This window comes from Equus caballus, chromosome 3 (assembly GCF_041296265.1).
Source record: "Equus caballus isolate H_3958 breed thoroughbred chromosome 3, TB-T2T, whole genome shotgun sequence".
In the NCBI taxonomy this organism is placed as follows: Eukaryota; Metazoa; Chordata; class Mammalia; order Perissodactyla; family Equidae; genus Equus; species Equus caballus.
This window is the reverse complement of record NC_091686.1, coordinates 64382755-64404319: the sequence shown is the minus strand read 5'-3', so window position 1 is coordinate 64404319 and position 21565 is coordinate 64382755. Positions and strand designations below refer to the sequence as shown.

General features: G+C 37.3%; 1 long non-coding RNA gene and 1 other non-coding gene across 2 annotated transcripts; both read right to left on the bottom strand.

Moving 5' to 3' along the window:
* Positions 1–12553: 12553 nt before the first annotated feature.
* On the bottom strand, positions 12554–12660 carry LOC111772383 (U6 spliceosomal RNA). Its single transcript, XR_002806210.1, has one exon. It is a non-coding gene; the product is annotated as a U6 spliceosomal RNA (small nuclear RNA).
* A 3636-nt stretch (positions 12661–16296) lies between these two features.
* Positions 16297–20721, bottom strand: LOC111772380 (uncharacterized). The gene is made up of 2 exons (XR_011436805.1): positions 20112–20721; positions 16297–16920 (listed from the first exon to the last, which is right to left on the bottom strand). It is a non-coding gene; the product is annotated as an uncharacterized lncRNA (long non-coding RNA).
* Positions 20722–21565: the final 844 nt, after the last annotated feature.

The following is a 21565-nucleotide window of genomic DNA, read 5'->3' as shown; positions in this document are numbered from 1 at the left end:
CCTGGGAACTCAAACAATATACTTCTATAATTCTCCAATTGGGAAATGAAGCACACAAATTATTTGATCAAATGCTACGGAACTATAAAGCACATAGAAAGAGGCCTCTTCAGTTAGGCTACTGGCTGTCTTATTTCTGTGACCCCATATGATATTACAGGGGAGGGGCCGGGCCTGTGGCATAGTGGTTAAGTTCATGTACTCCTCTTCAGTGGCCCATGGTTCACAGCTTCGGATCCCAGACATGGATCATCAAGCCATGCTGTGGCAGCATCCCACATACAAAATAGAGGAAGATAGTCACAGATGTTAGCTCAGGGCCAGTCTTCCTCACCAAAAAAAAAAGGAAGAAAAAATATATTACAGGGCAAGGAGTGTGAGTTTTTGTGGTGTTTGTTTGTTTATAAAAACTGGGATCAACCCAATAGGTAATGCTTTGAAATCTACTTTTTTCATTTGACCTTATATTGTTAATGTATTTTTTGCCATTGAATATAATCCTAGAGTATGGTTCTCAACCACATAAGACCCAACATTCCCCTTTTTTTTGAGGAAGATTAGCCCTGAGCTAACATCTACCACCAATCCTTCTCTTTTTTTGCTGAGGAAGACTGTCCCAGAGCTAACATCCGTGCCCATCTTCCTCTACTTTATGTGTGGGATGCCTGCCACAGCATGGCTTGATAAGCAGTACATAGGTCCACACCCAAGATCCAAACAGGTGAACCCTGGGCCACCGAAGCAGACCATGTGAACTTAACCGCTACACAGCCAGGCCAGCCCCTCAACACTCACTTTTAATAGCAAATATTTTGTAATGCCTTCTTTATTATACTGAGATGAAATGTGTAGATAATATGTTGGATGTACATAGACAATTTACCAAGAAGTGAAATATCGCCTTAGCTATAATATAGGATAATTAAAAGCAAAGCAATTTATAATGAAATAATATAATGAAATGCTCAGGTATGATTTCATTAGAAGGCAGGGTGAAGAAGTTAGATGCTTGTAACTGTATGTAGCTTTAATGTGACTGCCATGGCTACAAAAGTAGACTGATATACATATGTGTTGATTTGTCATATGAGTGACACTGTCACAAGCGATATGATTTTTCCAAAATGGTAAACTCCTCTTGGTAAAATTCCAAGCAAAACAAAGTATATTCTTTCCTCTATTTACTTAATAGCTGCATGCCTGGAAAATTCATATTAAAAGCATAAAAAAGAAATCCTTTTGTGTTTTAAGTAAAATGGAATTGAGTTCTAGATTTAGATCATTATACACAGGTTTTTTTTTATCTACATGAATGTCTAGGGGGATATATGAAAATCATATAGGATGCATGGGCATGAATCCTTTTATGTGCAGGACTTTCCTGAGAATTCTAGTACATCTAGCATTCCCAGCCCCTGTCCACTAATCCCAAGTATCACTTCCCACTCTCATCCACACGACCGTGATGTCCAACCACCATCCCAACAAACTCTCAAAATGCCCCCACCTGTGAGTGGGGACACACCAGTTAAGAACTGCTGTTGTAGAATATATTTTAATTCCATTGAATTAATATGGCGCTAATAGATTTCCAACTATTCACTAAATTCAAGGACAGAATCTCCTTAAATCACTGAATAATCATAATAGGAACCACTTACCAAGAACTCACAATGTCCCAGACATTTTATTTGCATTTGCTTATTTAACCTTTACAACCACCATAGGAGGTGAGTAGTAGTATTATTTTCCCCCATTTTACAGATGGGAAATCTGAGGCTCAAAGATGTCAAGTAACTTTCTTCAAGGGGGCCAGGATCCAAATCCAGGTCTTTTTGATGCTGGGGTCCATGTGCTTAGCTACAACAATATATTGCCAGATGTAGTTTTTATTATTCTCAGAGCAGCCATTCTCTTTCTGTTCAATACTTCTCTTACCTTCTGACACAGCTTCCCTTCATAACTGCCTTTCCCTTTTGATCTTTCTGAAACAATCCTTTTCTGGAAACACGAGGCTATTCTCCACTCCCTCCTCCCCCTGACTTTTAAAGTGGAGATCTGTGTTAGATTTGGATCTGCTACAATTGGTTCTAATTAATGTCCCTACCCTCAGGCTGTCTCTGAATGAATGACTCAATATAAATGAGAAATTCAGTTTTTAAAGGAGCTTGAGAATTTTTAACCTGAACCAACACGTCCAGGGAGTACACTATTATACATTCATTGCCTCATTTTCCTCACGAGTCATTCACTTTTTAAATGACTGGATGGTTGCTTTCACTCCCACTATTGTCATCTGAAAATTTTATCTCAGTGGTTATGAATGACCTCCTCATTAGTGGAGTGTTTCTTCCCCTCCTTTAGTAGAGTGGAAGTAATTTGAGGACAGAGTATGTATGCCACTTTGTTTCCTCTATGATATATTGCAATGCTTGTACATAGTAAATTCACAGTAAATATCTATTGAGTGACTACATGAAGCCAAGTTCAGTCTAATTTAGCACAATAATTATAAGCTAAACATGAACAGACTTCTTCACTTAGATCCTTTGTGTTTTGTTTTCCACACCTATAAAATGAGCTGAATTCACAGAGTAGTTGTGAGGACACAATGAGATATTTGTGAGTGTTGCTAGGACTAGACTGGCACATAGGAGGCACTTGAAAAGAGGATTCTCTTCTCCATTCCTTCCCCACACCCCCGTCCCTTCACAGAGTGCTTTGAGGCCAAGTAGTAAGGGTTCAAATTTTGAACTTGTGTACATACAGGGGTTTTTTTTTTTCTTTCTATGCGACATGCATATGAATTTGGTGAGATATATGGAGAAAATAAACAAACTTTTAGTTTTATATTATTTTTATTATTTTAATTGATCCAGAGCCCATTTCCCTAATTAGGAATGAAAGAGGAAACCAGAGTATAGTATCCTCATGGTTCAGACTATCTTCTTCACCTGTACTGTTACTACATGTATTTCTTGAGAGTGTTCATCTTGTTGTATTGTGATGCAGTGTGAAGAACTAGGTCTTTCTTGTTGATAATCGGCAAGGAAAGAGGTTGGTCCTCAGACAGGAAAGTTTTACTGAGTGGGTGGGCCCAAAACTGATATGAAGTGAGGTTTGATCTCCAAAGATCAAAGAGTCGGAATGTTTGGAAGCGTACTTTTGAGGAATGACTATTAAAGATGGCTCCCATAATCTACTATATGGTAGCAAATGGGGGGATCAGGAAAGACAGACACAGATAAAATGTGTTTGGGTTTTTTAACTGTCTTTTCTTTTTCCCTTCCAGGGTAGCACATGAGCTTTGCAGGCAAGGTATAACTTCAACACAAGTTATCCAAATTCATGCTATTGACTAGGTTTATTTACCTTTTTTTAATTCTCCCAATCTTTAATAAACTATTTTAGCTGCATTACAGGAAACCAGGAGAGGGTCATTTGTCCATGTTTGGGCCAAAGTACCAAAAGGAGGATCTGCACCCTCCCCCTGCCCCTCGGTATGGTCTCAATGGCAAACAGTTTAAAGAACCCAAAGGCAAGGGAAAACCAGCAGAAACAGGCAGGGCCATGTGGTCCAACTGTCCCATGATCATCTGAAATTCTTCTAACGCTAAACTTGGAAGATCTGGGTTATACTTTTGTAAAGAAAAAGAGAATCCTAATACATATGATTCATTGCTCTGTCCTCAGAGCCTTCCTAACACATGGTTGTCACTAAGAATTTGTAGAATTAACAAATGAGCCAGTATATACTTACTGAGCTTTGTCCTGCTTTGTTCTTATCAATGTGTTTCACAGCCAGCATCTAAGTTAGAGTACAGGTAACTTTTATTTATTTTCAACTTGATGCCCATTAAGTACCTTCTACGAACAAGGAACTAAGTTGGTTGCTCAAAGAGACACAAGTATGAATAAGATATGGCATCTTGCTTTAAGGAGTTAAAAACCTAGTGGCAGAGATAGACACAGACATAAATAACTCTTCCATATGTAACCTCAGGGATGTCTGAAGTTCCCTACCTCATCATTTTTCTCTCTTTTTATAAGCATTTTTCAGTTTCTCTCTCAAGAACACTTGTGCTTTTGTGTCTCATCATCCTGGCCTGATTCACTCCCTTGACACCATTCTTATAATCTTTCATATCAACAATTCTTTTTGCTCTAATTGGTCTTTGCTCTCTCTTTCAAGTAAGCTTTGAGTACATCCCTCTTGACTGCAGAAAGGTCTTCCTTGGAGGCTTTTCCTTGATTATTTTTCAAGTTTGGTTTCTTTTTTTTTATATAAGTTTTTCTGTACTTCAAGTTAGCCATTTTTTTTTTAGTTAATTCTTACTCTATTTGGTTTAGAAATGTTTAAGTTTCCTTCATAACTATGTATTCGGTCTCCCAAATTAAATTGTTGTAATTGGCTATTCTTAACTTTAGAGGTAGAATAGCCCTCTCTATATTTTCCCTGGAAGATATTTAGTAAATATTTTATTAGTAAAGGGAAAAATCTGTGCCTAATGTGTTTCTTTTTTTTCCCCCTGTTATACATAATATATTACAGAAGCTGGTTAAACTTCTTACTGGCAGATACGTGCACACTATCTTATAAACACTACTGCCTCATTAAAATCAGATGAGATGTTAAGTATAGTTATTTGAAATCTGAGTTGTGTAGCAAAGGTCCAGTAAAATGAATTAAGGCACACAAGTACAATGCCATTCTAAACCTGTCCAGTTTGGGTGAAAGAAAGAAAATTATATATTACTTTGCATTCTTTAACAAATATTTTATTACTGTATTTCAGATTTTGTATAGCACTTTACAATTTACATAACTTTTTTTTTTTTTGAGGAAGATTAGCGCTGAGCTAACTACTGCCAATCCTCCTCTTTTTTCTGAGGAAGACTACGCCCTGAGCTAACATCCATGCCCATCTTCCTCTACTTTATATGTGGGATGCCTACCACAGCATGGTTTTTTGCCAAGCAGTGCCATGTCCGCACCTGGGATCCCAACTGGCAAACCTGGGGCCGCCGAGAAGCATAACATGTGAACTTAACTGCCATGCCACCAGGCCAGCCCTACATAACCTTTTTTTTAAAGATTGGCACCTGAGCTGACAACTGTTGCCAATCTTCCTTTTTTTCCTTTCTGCTTTTTCTCCCCAAATCCCCCCAGTACACAGTTGTATATTTTAGTCATGGGTCCTTCTAGTTGTGGCATGTGGGACGCTGCCTCAGTGTGGCCTGACAGGTGGTACCATGTCGCCCAGGATCCGAACCAGGGAAACCCTGGGCCGCTGAAGTAGAGCGCGCGAACTTAACCACTCAGCCACAGAGCCAGCCCCCTATGTAACTTTTTAATGTACAATCAGCTCATTTGATCTCATTTGATTTATTGTTGATTACAACAACATTGTTTTGAAGAAATTAGAGTTCTATCATAACTGCCATTTTTAGCAGATAAGAAAACTCAGAGATGCCAGATGTCATCTCCAAATTCACAAGATCTGTTTGGATGTGGCAGATCCAGCACTCAAATTCAGGAATTCTTACCTTTAAGATATCATCCTTCTGCCTCTAAAAATAATAATGCTATATGTTATTTCATCAGGCCATTTACATTTAAATGTGGTTTTATTTATCTTGAAATTCTGAACCACAACTTCTATTGTAGAAATATTTTCACTAAACTCTTGTAAAGAAAATTAGATAAATAGATTATTTACATGGTTATCCAGTAGGACTTAAACTTTTCACCATATAGAATCTAGACCTTAGCCACTGCTAAGGTAGATGGTGCTTCTTGAACCATAAGAGCTGGAGAAACTCAGGAGATGGACTTCATAGATCCAAAAAAGTGCATTGGATCCAAAGACAGCTCACTAATGAGCTCTATTTCAAAGACAGCATTAAAGTGAGAACACTTACCCAAATGACTATATCAATGAATTAACACCAATTATCAAAATATTGAAGAGTTAAGGGTTATTATATTACTAAATCTTCATTCAAATGAAATTTTGTGGAATAAAATATTTGCCTCAGTGAAACAACATGGGGCAGCCCAACAAGTTCTTGAGGTCAAGACAAATGAATAGAAATCATCAGACAGTTTTCTAATAGAAGGATTAGATGGAAATAAACTGAAAATCAAGTAAAAATGAAAAACTTTACAATGTATTACCTCCAAAAGTCTTCACTAGTCTCACATATGTCTAAGTCACATAAGACTAAGTCTCATGCGTTTCATAAGTGCATATGTCTCATGCACTTAGCTGCCCACCATACAGAAAGGCTAATTGCACATCAGTCAACGGTAAACACATTTTAAAAAATCCTTTCTTTTCTGTGTCTTTCACATAAGACTAGACCCCAACTAACAAAAATATTTCTTTCCAAAATTTTATTTTTAAGGTAGTTGTCTAACAGCCAATTTTTGCACCTAGGGGTTTGTGAATTGGCTATTTGTTACTCAGGGAGTATGATAGTGTCAAAATATGCTAAGAAAATTCAGTAAGTCATTTAAGATGTGGATTAAAATCTCTATCAGCTCTTATTTCCATCATATTTTTATTCCTAAGATTATACATTTGTAGACTAAGATGTGGCATAAAGCAAAGAGAGCATTAGAACAGAAATATGACAGCATCAATTTAATCCTTCATATAATTGAAAATAGAACCTGATCCAAGATGCTTAATACATGCAACAGGCTCTTCATGTACTCCTAGAATTTAGCACTGGCTTTCATTCTGGCTGTTAGAAAATCTTTTCATCTAAAACATCTTATAAGCAGTTTACATGGGGCACATAGAATGTTTTACTCAGAAGGGAGACTGAATTGGTGATCTTGCCTTTGATGTTTCTCTTACACTGCTATATTTTGCTGCTCTCAGAAGCAATTTCTAGGAAGTCATAAGGGATTGTTAAGCACCAAATCATGCTATATTTTGTTTATTTATCTTAAAATATTGACTTTTCCCCAAAATTTTGTTTTATTTTCTTGGGGAGCTTACACCTGCTGGAAGCTGTTTTCTCCTCTGTAGTACCCTAACCTGGATACAGACTCAGGTCTTGAATTGACCCTGCTTAACTAGCCAGCTGTGTAATTTTGGAAAAATCTCTTCATCTCATAGACGTCAATTTTCTTATCTACAAAACAAGAAATTTGGCCATGATGTCCTCTCAAGGTATTCCTTCTTAAATCGTCATTGACATGAAGCAGGTGTTCAAAAATACTCATAAAAGGGATAAATGTTAGCGTGTTTTTCACAGGTATGTTTGGCCAGAATTATGAGGGTCTCTCAGACAACAATAGAATGAGAGGACTGGCTGGGAAAGGGGACATATTAAAGTCTTCCTTGCTGGAAATATCCAACACGTAGTGTCATGAAGTTCAAGTCTAGGAATCATTAACAGGATGAGGTGATAACCAAATTTTGATACTGCAATTGTTTTAAAGTTTTCAACTCTTACTTTTATGGATATTAACAGGACTAGGAAGGGAATGAAGAGATATGTTCTCTACACCCTGCTACTCATACACTAGTGTGGCAAGAGAGCACAACAGATCACCGATCAACTGGGAGAGGCATTCAATGTTGGCAATACACTGTTGGTAAACTTTGGGTAACAAGATTCTCTTGGGTTCTCATCAATTATAGAAGAGGTTTGACTATCAAACTTCCCAGTACTTTGGAAATTTCTACTTTCTTGGGTCATCTGTTATAATTTTGTGCGTTAAAAAAAGTCTGGAGGAATAAACAGGTTAACAGTGGTTACTCCTGGGGAGAAACTGGGGAATGGGATTACTGGGGAGAGAGTTCCATTTTTACTTTACATTCTTTGGAATTATTTGTATTACTGTGGTTATAAAAAAAAATTTTTTTTTTAAGATTTTATTTTTTCCTTTTTCTCCCCAAAGCCCCTCAGTACATAGTTGTATATTCTTCGTTGTGGGTCCCTCTAGTTGTGACATGTGGGACACTGCCTCAGCATGGCTTGATGAACAGTGCCATGTCCGCGCCCAGGATTGGAACCAACGAAACACTGGGCCGCCGGCAGCGGAGCGCGCGAACCCAACCACTCGGCCACGGGGCCAGCCCCCTATAAAAAATTTTTTTATGTGATATCTTAACAATCCAAAACTGAAAACAGGCTTGTCATCCAGACATTTCAGGCAACAGGTGTGATTCTCAGGCTGAAAAAAAAAGAATTATTCTCTACTTTCTGAAATAAATTTACCAATATGGCTTAAGTTTATATGCATTTCAAAGAAAATTATTTTCGTTTGCTTCTCTCCTTGCACAAGTATTTGCTTATTTTATTGTACTCAGAGATTTTTGTGTACCTAATTTTTCAAGGGATAGACTATATTCTTGGTACATAGTAGATGATCAATAAATGTTTGTTGAAAGAATACATTAAATAAACCTTTAGCCTATTCTACTTTGAAATCAGGATAACTTTTAAAATAGAAGGATACCAGTCTGGGCTCTGAAACAGCTTTTTTTTTTTTACTCACAAAGTTTTTACAGTAGCTCTAAAAGTTACCTTAAAAAATTCTCTACTTATTCTCAGGGAATAGTTTATATAATCAAAAATCTGATTCAACAAATAAGCTGTATATGATATTTCAGTTTCTAAAGGAATAATTAAATAAAGCATTTTATGTTGGCAAAGCTTTTTCATATTATCTAATAAACTATTCCTCACAACTACTCCTCTGGTGCTATCATCTGAGTTCAAAGGAAGTGATTAAATGAATGAATGGATGGATGAATAAATGCTTTCCTTAAGATCCCAAAGGCAGAGAATGGCAAAGACAGGTTAGTGTTCATGGACCCTGTCTCCCTTGACTACTGTTTGTCCCCCTAAGCCCCGTTGTCTCCCCAGAACAAAGAGGAAGCACTGCAATGCTTTTTTTCCATGGCAGTAAATAAGTGGGTCATCTGTTGTAGTAAATGCTTGGCAGGAAAAGATGAAAAGACTAAGCCAGACATGAAATGCCTGCTTACCATAGGTACAGTTTAGCCTTGGTTTATAATTTATCTATAGTAAATGTTTGATCACCATTAGCAAGTCATTGCAGTCTTTAATTGTACAAACTCACATTTCTTCTCCAGTGCCAAAATATAATTGCCCTCTGCTCTATACCGGAGAAGACAGACACGGACAGAGAGGGGAGAGAGAGGGAGGGAGAGAACATGAACAAAGTTTAAATGGATCTGAATTATGCCATTTCTTTGCTATATTTTATTGAATTTTACATTTAAAATTGATGGAATGGTTCTTACTGAAAAAAGTATTGGTATTGATAAATATACTTTGAAGAAAGACAGAGAAAATTAAGTTTTTGACAGTAGGTCAGCTTTTACTAAACCTGCTTTTCTTTCTTTTCCATTCCTTATTACATTTTTATTGAGTCTTTTCCTGTAGTTTTTTGGAATTAAGCTAGTTGCTTAATTAGGGGGAAACTTGTTTGTATGCAGAAATGAGTTTTTCCCTCACTTCATTTAATGTTCACGTGGATTTTTATTAAATTTCTTTGGCTTTGGATATTTACCTCTCTTCATCTTTTGTCTTCTGAACAGCATTTTCCCTTCCACATGTTGTTCATGTGAATTAGGCATTCACAGTTGCATTTACAAACTGTTCTGGAAATTAAAAGTTTTCCTTTGTGGCATGTAACTCCCAGAACACAATCCACCCTTAGCGGGTGCCCCTTATGCCTGATACCTCTCCCAGTCTAAGTGCCAGGGCAGGTGGTTGGTTGACCCCAATGTTGAATGACAGCTTTTGACTAATAGGTACAAAATCCCTCTTGTTTCATAATTCTATTTAGAACATGAATGTTCTTTAAAGGATTTCCTTTTTTTCCTTCTATTTCAAACTCCTGTTCTTAGCTCTATCTGCCTCTTTGAAGAATTGACCAGCATTATGTCTCAGTATAATCACTGATAAATGTACATTATTATTGTGCTGGCTTTAATTCCCTACTAAAATGTAAGTATATTTGAGGTATTATTAATATCCATTTACAATGTTCTTTTGATTCTTAATATGGAACAAGTCCTGCTGGATAACATTATACAAAACAGCGATTTGATTTACTGAAAGTAAACCTAAGTAATGAAAATTCCTACCCTTTGGCCTTATGCATTTTCTTAAATGTCAAAATCTGCCTTAAAAAATCAACTATATTTACCTCCCAGGTAGTTAGTTACAACCAGAAATGATGCAAAAATTGAAATACTTTTATTTCAATATTGCTACAGCATTATATAAATTTGTGTTGAGTTTCTAATATAAAATGTCTAATAGAAGTGTCTCTGTACTGAAAACGCAACCCACTTTCAGACTTTTGTTTAGGAAAAGATCATTTAGAAATAATTGCCTTTAGAGGTGCCACACCCCACCCAGAATCGCCTTCCTCCTTGCCCTTATTACAAAATCCTTCTATTACAGTCTCAGCTGTGAAGGCCTTCCAGATGCCAACATCCTTCCCACTTAGTTTGTGATTCCTCTAAGTAGCAGTGGTTTTCTAAGTGTGGTCCCCTACAGGCAGCATCTGCATCACCTCATCACCCGGGAATTTGTTAGAAATAGAAATTCTCTGGTCACACCCTAGACCTAGAGAATTAGAAAGTCTGGGAGTGACACCTACTGCAGGTTTTAACAAGCCCTTCTGGTGATTCTCACTCGCAGCCCTGGGGCAGAAATCAACTTACAGCCATTCAGTATCCTCAGACTCCCACTTGTTTTCATAGCAGGTGTTCAATAAAGCCTTTATTTTTTATTTTTTTAAATTAGATTTCCTTTTTTTTTTTTTTTTTGGAAGATTGGCCCTGAGCTAACATCTGTTGCCAATCTTCCTCTTTTTTGTTTTTTTCCTCTCCAAAGCCCCAGTACATAGTTATATATCCTAGTTGTAAGTCCTTCTAGTTCTTCTATGTGGGAGGCCACCATAGCATGGCTTGATGAGCGGTGTGTAGGTCTGCACCCAAAATCAGAAGAGGCAAACCCTAGGCTACCAAAGTGGAGCGCTTGAACTTAACCACTATGCACAAGGCTGGATCCCAATAAAGCCTTTATATGAAACCAATCCTTCTAAATAAATAAAAACAAAAACAGTCACCTAAAATTGGTTAACTAAAATAAATTAATCTGAAGCCAATTTCCCCAAAGCTTATTTACTTAATGATCAGAGCTGTTAATGACCAATTTACCTAAGATTCAGCCTCCTTTGAGTGTTTCTTACATCCTTTTCAGTTTCCACACCTACCCATTCTTCAAGCCACTAATGACATCTTAGCGCATTTGAGCCCTGAGACTTTTCCCCACCCACCCTGTCGTTTCCTCTTATTTATTCCCCTAGTGAGTTAGCTACATATTTCTCTCATAATATCATGAATTTCCTGTGAGCAAAGCTCTTATTTCTCTTGTTCTGTCTTATACAATGCCTTGTGTATAGTAGACATTTGAGGAATGCTTGTTGATTTCTATGACAGTGCAGTACAATAGTTGAGAGTAGAGACTGGAGCCAAACTTGTGTTCAAATGCCCTCTCTTTATTTGCTAGCTGTATGACTTTGGGCAAGTTTTTTTTAAAACAATTCTTTGCCTCAATCTCCTTATCTAGTAAATGGGCGTAATATCATAGTACTCACCTCATAGGATTATCATAGAATAAAATGAATTCTGTGTGTGAAGTGCCTAGAACAGTACCGGACATGTAGTAAGCATTATTAAGGATTAGTTATTATTATTTCTTTAGTTTCCAAATCCTATTTCTGCCTTTATTCTACTATCTGTTTATATTTCTTCATTTTCTTTTCAATGTTCCTTCTTACTTTATTCCCTGTATCATTTGGATTTAATAAAATAATTTTATCACAAAAAATAAAATATTACCACTCTTTGAAAGTTAAGATGCATGCTACAAATAGTTCATATTCTCTGACCTAGCAATTGTTCTTCTAGAACCCCATCTTATTTTTTTTAATTGTCAAAAGCTTAGCAAAAATTTATGGACAAAAAATATTCATTTTAGCATTATTAACTATAGTTGAGTTCTTTACATATTTTGGATACATCTTTTATCAAATATGTGGATTGCAAATATCTTCTTTCAGTGTGTGGCTTGTCATCTCATTCTATTAACAAGTCTTTCACTGAATAAAACGTTTTAATTTTAATAAAGTCCAATTTATCCATTTTTTTCATAGATTGTTCCTTTGGTGTGATTTCTAATATCTCATGGCCGAACCCAAGGTCACCTAGATTTTCTCCTATGTTTTCCTCTAGAAGTCTTATAGTTTTGTGTTTGACATTTAGATCTATGATCCATTTTGAGCTAATTTGTGTAAGGTGTAAGGTATGTGTTGAAGTTCATTTTTTCTGCAGATAGGTATTCAATTGTCCCAGCACCATTTGCTTAAAAGATTATTCTCAGGTTTTTCTCCTGCTCATTTTTTAAATTTATCTACTTATTTATTTATTTATTTTTATTGAGGATATTATATAAATTTCAGTTGTACATCATTATATTTTGACTTCTGAAAAATATAGAACACTTCACGAATTTGTGTGTCGTCCTTGCCCAGGGGCCATGCTAACTTTCTCCGTATTATTCCAATTTTTGTGTATGTGCTGCTGAAGTGAGCACTATTCAGTTGTTTTTAATGTCAAATTTTATCCTTTCTCTTATGAGAAAACACACTCTTTCTATATCCTTTCTCTTATGGGAAAACACATTTTTTTATAGTGTGATTCAATGTTTTACTTCTTTTGACAGAAGAAAACTTCTTTTCCAACTCAACTGGTTGGTTAGTTAATCACATAAAATGATAACCACATTCTTTAAGCATTTTTTTCACTTAAAATGTATAAAACTCATTGATCTGCTAAACTCTTCTTTGAATATGGATCTGCTGATTGTTGTTCTGAATTGTCTTCTTTTTCCATAAAACACACACATAATGCATTGCCTATGATTATCCAGAGTTTTCAGCTAGAACTCAGACTTCTAAGGTTTCAAACTCGGTTCCACCATGTAATTATTTAGAGCATCTTAACTTCTCTAAGCTTTAATTTCCTCATTTGTAAAATTATAGTAATAATAGTACCTACCTAATAAGAGAATAAAATGAGTTAATACATATTAATCACTTAGCACATTTGTCTGGCACATAATAAGGGTGCTATAGGGATTTGCATTAAAATGGAACAAGCACGTGTGGAGCAATCTGAAGGAAGAATCCTTTTAAATTTTTATTCTTTTTTCCATATTTTTAGTTGCCTTGTTACCTCAAATCTGGCAACAATGGTTTTTAGCAGCTTGCCTTTATCAAGTCTTTCCAAAGCACTTAGATTAATTTTCATATTAAAAACCCCACTTTTTTCTTTCTTGTACACATAGTTCATCAACAAACATAAACAAATTTGGAGAAACATTGAACTCTTGAGTGTAAAACTCTACTAGTGGAAGAATTGGTGGGGATTACTAGCCAAGTTTTTAAGGTGCTGAATCAGTCAATATTTTTAGTGAGGCACTGGAAAGTTTCAGTTAATTTGATTAATTGATTACATTGAAGTTGGTTAATAGGGTGTGTACTAGAAATGTAACAAAGCTATCTTTTCTTTATCATTATTTTTAAGCTAGCAGTGACTAGACCATGGCAAATTTTAAATGGGCACTGAGATGCCCCAGTGCACAAACTAGTTTAAAAAGTTTTAGCACTTTCAAAATAAGTGTAAAGTTTTTCTCAGCAATGGAGATTCCATTTAGGGCATTACAACCTCAGTATAATAACGATTTAATAAATTAAGTAAAGCGTCGCATTATATTTTATATGTAATGAAGAAGGTCAAGTTTAAATAATGGGTTGGAATGGTAGTAGACAGGCTTCAAACAAGAATTCCGGACTGGGGATAGAAGAATGTCTCTGCTAGTGCTATACTACATTCTGCAGCATATAAAACTAACTCAGACTGGATGAAACACACTACAGGATCAAATGAAAACAACTTTTAATAATTCATTCATTTAAAAAGCATAATTGAGTGAGCTCAAATTTACTGAAAGCTAGTTTACCTAAACCAGTTTGACTAAGAGTTTCTAATGTATTCAAAAGTATACAAAATATGAAATAATAGAAAAAGACAACATCAGGATGCAAAACATCTACCCACTTACAAAAAGCAGCAAATTTTATAAATAATTATTAAACACACAAGATTGAGATGGAAAGACCTTGAACAAATGGCTTAAAATATGAAAGGCAAATGGACCTTATTTAAGATTTTAGTCAGACCCTTATAAGCCGTAATTTCAAAGCTTTGGTCTAGTGTTTTTCCTAATGAAACAATCATTAAGAGGTTTATTCTTCAGCGATAGGCCTATTTCTTATTCTGACAGACTCCAGAGGACACAATTTGAAAAGGAGTGGGAGCAGAGATTGAGAATCCAGTGTCTGCTGGGTCTGGGCCGACATTGTGAATGAGTGACATGCCTAGAGAGGCAACACAGTGAGGGTGATTGTGGTATAGAGGGAGATGATGCCCTATCTAAAAAGGGCAATGCCTATGCACCTCCAATGGGTAAAGGCCATATAGAAATAGGGGCCCAGTATGGCTTGGCCTGCTGATTATTTTCAAAAGAAGATAGAAATCTAGATTTTTAGCTTCATTAGTTATCAGTGCAATGAAAAAAATATTTGTGAGCCAATACTCTATCAACAAACATACTGTTTCTGAGCATTCATATTTCTCCTTAGAAGATGTGTGTGTGCACATGCATGCGTGTGTGTGTGTGTGTACGTATGATCTAATAGTTATCTGCTAGATAACTGAGAGAATAAAGAGGCATTTTTACAACTCACATTTGAGAGAAAAGAGGCTTGGATGGCAGTGTAGATGTCCTTGGGGACTGTTCTACAGTCCTTGGAGAGTGCTCATGGACATAGGGAGTCTCTTACTCTTGTCTGAACAACTCCAAATAGTGGACGTGTATTGTTTTGGGGGCGTGGTAATTCACGGGGTAAGGCCATCCCTTTTATGTATGGAAGGGGTTTCAGCAAAGATGAAAGTGTAGCATTGCACACTGAAGTACAATGAAGGTGGTGTTCATATAGTAAGACACAGACCTCAGGACAGAGTTAAAAACTAAAGTCAGCCACAAGAGGACCTGCTGTGAAGGGTTTGACTTCTTGCCTTTGTTTCCTTTGAACTATGAAAATTGTTATTATTAGCATAGTGTTAAAATCTTTTCGCTAACTCATATGATTCTCCTGGTTTATCCCACCCCTTCAGTTAAAGTCTGACGTAGCAATATATTGACTACGTGTTTATATTAGTCAAAGGCTTGGCAGGAAACGCATGGCAAATTCAGTTTAACTGAAGAGGGTTTAAAAGGGAGGCTATTAACAGAGGTGTGAGCAGGGTTAAGGGCATTAACAAGGGATGTTGATACAAACATGGACTTGCAAGGCTGGCAGCTATCAGCACACCTAGGCCTGAAGAAGTAAGGGGACACATGGTGTTACTAGAACTAGGTGAGAGCTGGAGCTGTGTGCGGAAGAGGGCCTGCCTGGAAGAAGCAGTGTCCTTGGAGGAATGCAGCCACCTCCAGGACCACAGCCACTCAGGAGAGGGCAAGGCAAGACCCTGGCCTCTTTCTTCCTGCAAGAATGGCACTTCCCACCATCAAACCTAGTGAGAAGCCAGAGGGGAAGGGAGCCCCAGTGGTTCAGTTTAAAAGCGTCAGTCTCCAAGGGTGCACATAGTAGGGCAGACAAGGGTGAAGAATGGATACGGTCAGTGGCAAATGAAGTATAACCAATACAGTATTCTTTAAAATAAGAAATTACAAATAATTCACCAGATTATAGTAAGGAAAAAAATCTGTTAGGAAAAAATGAGTAAAGATAATGAAGCTTTTTTTTTTTAAAGATTGGCACCTGAGCTAACAACTGTTGCCAATCTTCGCTTTTTTTCTTTCTGCTTTTTCTCCCCAAATCCCCCCAGTACATAGTTGTATATTCTAGTTGTGGCACATGAGACGCCGCCTCAACGCGGCCTGACGAGTTGGTGCCATGTCTGCGCCCAGCATCTGAACCAGTGAAACCCTGCGCCGCCGAAGAGGAGCACGCGAACTTATCTGCTCCGCCACAGGGCCAGCCCCAATGAAGCACTTTTGTAGCAGGTGGATTTATGGCAACATGATGAAGATAGTTTTGTAAAAATAGTTCCCTTCTAATCTACTAAATTATTTGAAAGAGGTAACATAAATGACAGAGGAGTGTTAGTCAGTGAATATAATTTATTCAGATTCTGCAATGCATTGTGATAATGCCTTCTTATACCTATGAAACACACTTAATTCTCATGGAATAAGGAATACGGTAAATTGTCATAGGTAACTTGATAAGACAGCAAATTAGACAAGGATTTCATATTAATTCAATTAATAGGAAGTTAAGATACAGGGTACAGTAAGTCACTTCAATTCATAATCTGGAATTACATATTTTGTAAAAAAAAAAAAATGTGCAAGGAAAAAACCCTGCTAATCCTGGCCGATGGAAATTTAAGAAAGTTAAACATTAAATAGAGCTAACAAACTTCATAATTAGGCAACATTATTGTAAAAAACATAATCATACTTGCTTGTCTTACTCTTGGATGGCGCTCTGCATGCAGCTGGTGTTTTTCAGACCAAAGGTGAATTGGAGTCTCGGTGCTTCTCTGCCTTTAGGACCCACCAATAACTGCTGGCTCTGCACATCGCCCTAAAGGGCTCCCGAGCTCTGGATGGATGTACCGGTTGTACTTAAGGGAGTGTCTCTTTGAGTGTTCCCAGACACATTTGCTACTGCATGGCATCAGCCGCTTTTTTCCTCTCCTGCTGCTTTTGGTTACATTCTGTCTGTAAGAAAGGTGCCAAAGCCATTGAAGCCATCACTGTCCCAAGTGTGTCACAGGTGGCAGCATACAGCCTTTGAGAATTTCTCTCATGTCCACTTTGTTACCTGTTCCCATAAACAAAAAGTCCTATGCTCATAGGTCCCTCAGAGGTTTCAGTAAAATGTTTCTTAGATATTTTTCTTTTGCCTCCCTGCTCAGGTTCTAACACTCATCCTTGGAAGGAACTGGGTGGAAGCAGAGTCCTGAGGAACACACTCAGAATTGCCTTTTCTTTCACACTGGTCTTGTGCCCTTTGAACGTTCTCACCTCCCTTAGGATGAACCTCTCCTCAGAGCCATGCAAAGACACCCTTCAGGTCCTCTCTATGTCCATCATGTATCTGAATCTCGGGGTACACACAGCTTGGGTTTAATGGAGCCCTCCTATTACACAGCCGCTACTTCCTGAATCCGTTCTGTGAGCTGTATAAATGGTGAGTTGCGGTAACACGGCAAAAACCCCCACCCTCACTGTCAACCACGGAAGGAGTCGGGCCTCTTCCCATAGCGGAGCCTTGAGAACCGGGGCGTCTTACTCTCCCTAGACTTCTATAGCCCTCCTTCTAGACGGGAGTCAGGACAGCAATGCATTCTTGTATTTTCTGGAAGAATTGTGTGTTTTATACTGTTGAAATAAATTTCCAGGCCCAAGATGGAGCAGCTCCTGCCTGGGGTGCCACATCAGCAAACCAAAACTTAGATCTAACTTTCCAGACCTTGTAAATGCTCCGTTCGACCAGAAACTGACCCGAAACGCAGTATATTCAGTCTGCCAATCCCCAAACGCCACGCCAAGTTTGGGCCTTCTCACCCCAAACAAGGTTGACTATGTGGCCCCAGCCAATCAAATATTTTCTATTTTTCTCTTCCTTCTTCTTTATTCTTTATTCTATAAAAGCTTCCTGGTTTTTGCCCCATTTTGCAGTTCTCCAAAGGAGGCTGCTTCATGAAGTGGCAAATAAAATTTTTGTTTGTATCACCTAAACTGTCTTCCTTAGTCATTGTTAACAATACCATTTATGATGGCACAAACTAAGAAAAGATAAGCAATTACCAGTACATATTTTAGAACCTAGATTATTACAGTTGAAAAGAAATTTTAGTTAGTAACCCTTCTATTCTTATTTCTATGCCCAGCCATTACTATTTTCTTTTGACCTTTGGAGAGATCTACTAATTTTTCAAAATACAATCTCTTTTTCCTGATGGCTCAGGATGCTAGTTACTCCCTATCTTTCGGTCCTTGCGTATCCCTTTGACCTGTTTTATTTGCTTGGGTTAGAGCTTTGTCATCTCTCCCAGAGGAGCCAGAAAAGCATCTTTTATTTATCCATCAAAAATTAACCATTAACAATTATCCATAGTTGTTTATCATAAATTAACCAGATGTCACTGAAGCTGAGGAACTGCAATGAAGAATCATGTGCCACAAAAAAATGTTGCCATCCCTATTTTCTAATGGAAAAACTGAGGCACTGAGTGGGGACATAACTTAGGTGGGGTTGGCTGTGCCAGGAAAGCTTGACCTGAACATTTGGCTTCTAGATTATCAGAGGCCTCTCCTCTCTGAGTCTGTTTTCTCTCCATCTGTCCCCTCACTCCCTCCAATGCTACTCCTATTCTATCTCTCTTACTTGATAACTACGGGAAGAAGAAAAATGCTAACCCAGTAGTAACGACAGAAAAATTGTTAAATGGAATAAAGTAATTTAGACAAACATGAGATACTACTACACATGGATGAATTTTGGAGTATTTGGACTCAATATTTTTTAGATAAAAATGACTAAGAAATAATTCCCAAGATTTCCTAAAAACCTTGGGCTCATTTCCTGAAGCAGTAAAAAAGAGATGTCCAGAGATAGAGAAAGAACTTATTAACCCCTAAGGCTGGAGCTTGGTGAGGAACTCAGCCCCAGTTCAACCTAATCTAAAAGAAAGACAAGACTGGAAAGGAGTGCTCACTTCTAAGTCTAGAAAACATAAAGCTGCATAAGTTGTGCACACTCTTCTACAAAAGTAAAACATCTTCCTAAGAATTTTGTTGGTATTGTTACTTTTCTCAGATATAGAAAATTTTTAAAAAACGCATTTCCATAGTTTAGATAAATATTTCAAACAAGTTTTACTTCTGCATGCATTAGAGATAAAAAAAATTAACTCTAATTAGTGTTTTGTTGGTGCATGTGATTTACACGCTTGGCTTTGAAGATCAAAAAATAATGTATATGTGCTTACATGCTATTTACTTTCTCCCACACACTCTGATATTATCTGGCCATTTTCTAATTTAAAACATTGGCATCAAAAATACTGAGTCATGGCTGTATGTGTGTATAAACACCAGAGTTTCAGGGTGGCAGTGAAGCAGGAGGAGGGTGCAATGGTCAGATGTACTGGCTGTGATGTTAGATTTGAACATTAGTTACGTGGCCTTGGGAAAGTCACTAACTTTTTGGATCTTCAGTTTCTTCATCTATAAAATGGGAATTAAGTGAGATACTATATGTACAGTGCTTAGCACAGTGTCCAGCATGAAATAGGTGTATGATACATGTATAATAGTACATAGTCTCTGGAGCCAGGCATCCTGGGTTAAAATCCCAACTCAACTACATATTAATTTGGCAAGTTACTTAACTTCTCAGTGCCTCTGTTCCTTCATTTGTAAAATGAGAATAATTATTGTGACTATCTCATAGGGTTGTTGTGAAGATTTAAACAGTTAAAACATGTAAACTCCTTAGAAAAGTGCCTGACACACAGTAAGTGTTCAATAAGCATCAGCTATTATTATTATTCTAAAATTGTGCTGTCCAGTATGGTAGCTTCATGTGGCTATTGAGCATTCAAAATGTAGTTAATCCTAATTGTGGTGTGCTCTAAATGTAAAACACGTATAAAATTTCCAAAACTTAGAATAAAAGAACATAAAATATCTCAATAATTTTTTATATTACATGTTGAACTGATAATATTATAGATATATTGAGTTAAATAACTAGAATTAATTTCACTTGTTTCTTTTTACTTTTTTAATGTAGCTACTAGAAAACAAAAGTACATCTGTCACTTGTATTATATTTGGATTGGACAGAGTTATTCTAGAATAGAGAAATCTTAAAGCAAGAAGTTCATGAAAAAGAACCTTACCTTTTAGTTTAGTTCAAAATCCAGGATACTTGTGGTATGCTTTTTTGTTATAAAGAAAGAGTATCGAGGAAAGGCAAAGGAATCACAAAGTACTAAGTGAAGCCATTAGAACAGGCGAAGAAGTTGCTGGAATTTTAGGTTGCATTAATTTTTCCAGGAAAAGTTAACTATTCCTTTTTCCTCTGGAGTGTTTTTTTCAGTTTTTGGATCACATTCTAAGACAGACATGGGCAATCAGGAGTATATCCTTGGTAAGTCTCCTAGAAGATGAGAGGCTCTCATCACCACACCATGGAAGGAAGGAAAGAACTGAGGGTGGGGAAGGACATGGACACACAGCCAAGTGAGGAGAAGATTTAAGAAGCATGATAGCTGTTGTCAGTACCAGGAAGTTTGCCATGTGGAAATGGAATCGACCCAGAGGGTTCAATTAGGTCTAAGTTACACAGAAGGTGATTTCAGGTCTAATATAGGGAACAACTTTAACAATTAGAGTTGTCCAAAAATGGAATGAACTACCTTATAGAATATTCAAGACGTTGTCATCAGAAATTTAAGCAGAGAATTACAGAGAGAGTTTATACACCAGGAGCTAGAAGACCTTCAAAAGCTTCTCAAACTCTGAGATTCCATGCTACTAATTCTGGAAGAGAACTCTCAGTTCATGCATTATGACTAGAATAACTAGAGTCCCATGGTTTTAATTAGGTCTTTGTTGGTTTGTTTAGAAGATATAGAAATTCACAGGTACTAGCTCAAAAAAACAAAACAAAACAAAACAAAACAGGGGTTATTCCATGGCTATATATGGTAGATAGGATCTCCCAAGCACACAGAAAGAGGGACAGTGATACAGCAGGCTTCACGGAAACTCTAACAGGAACTGAGGCAGCATTTGCTATCTTCCTCTCAGAGGCTGGTTGATCTCTTTCTTCTTCATGATATCTCAGCTTTTCCCAGCATCCTCACTCCATTCTATTCTTGAAACTGACTAGCTTCATGTAACTACCCATGCATCATTTCTGTTTGCTAATAATTTCAGCTTGCCTTTCGAGGCTTCTCCAGCCTTGAATCTACTCCATGACCTTACAGCTTGAGTTCTCCCACCTAAATATTTCAGTCTTTCATTTTCCCAAGTTCAGTTTTGTGAGAGGAACCGCTGGCCTAGCTTTTCCTTTCAAGCCAGATCACTGGCTACAGTATGGATGGACTTTCCTTGGGTCAGATGGCTTACACTGAGCCAAACAGCTGGGGCTGGGGAATTTTATTTATGTGGGGGGGGAAGTTTCCACCAGAAGCAGGTGTGAGTGGGACAGGAAGTTATTGATGTTTGTAGTATCTCTATTGAAAGATGGAGGTCATGGAGTTCATACCCAGAAATTTGGGGATCCACTTAAGTTGATTCTCTGTATTAGGAAAAGAGAGCCTATTCAAAAGTTTCTGGTTTGGGACTA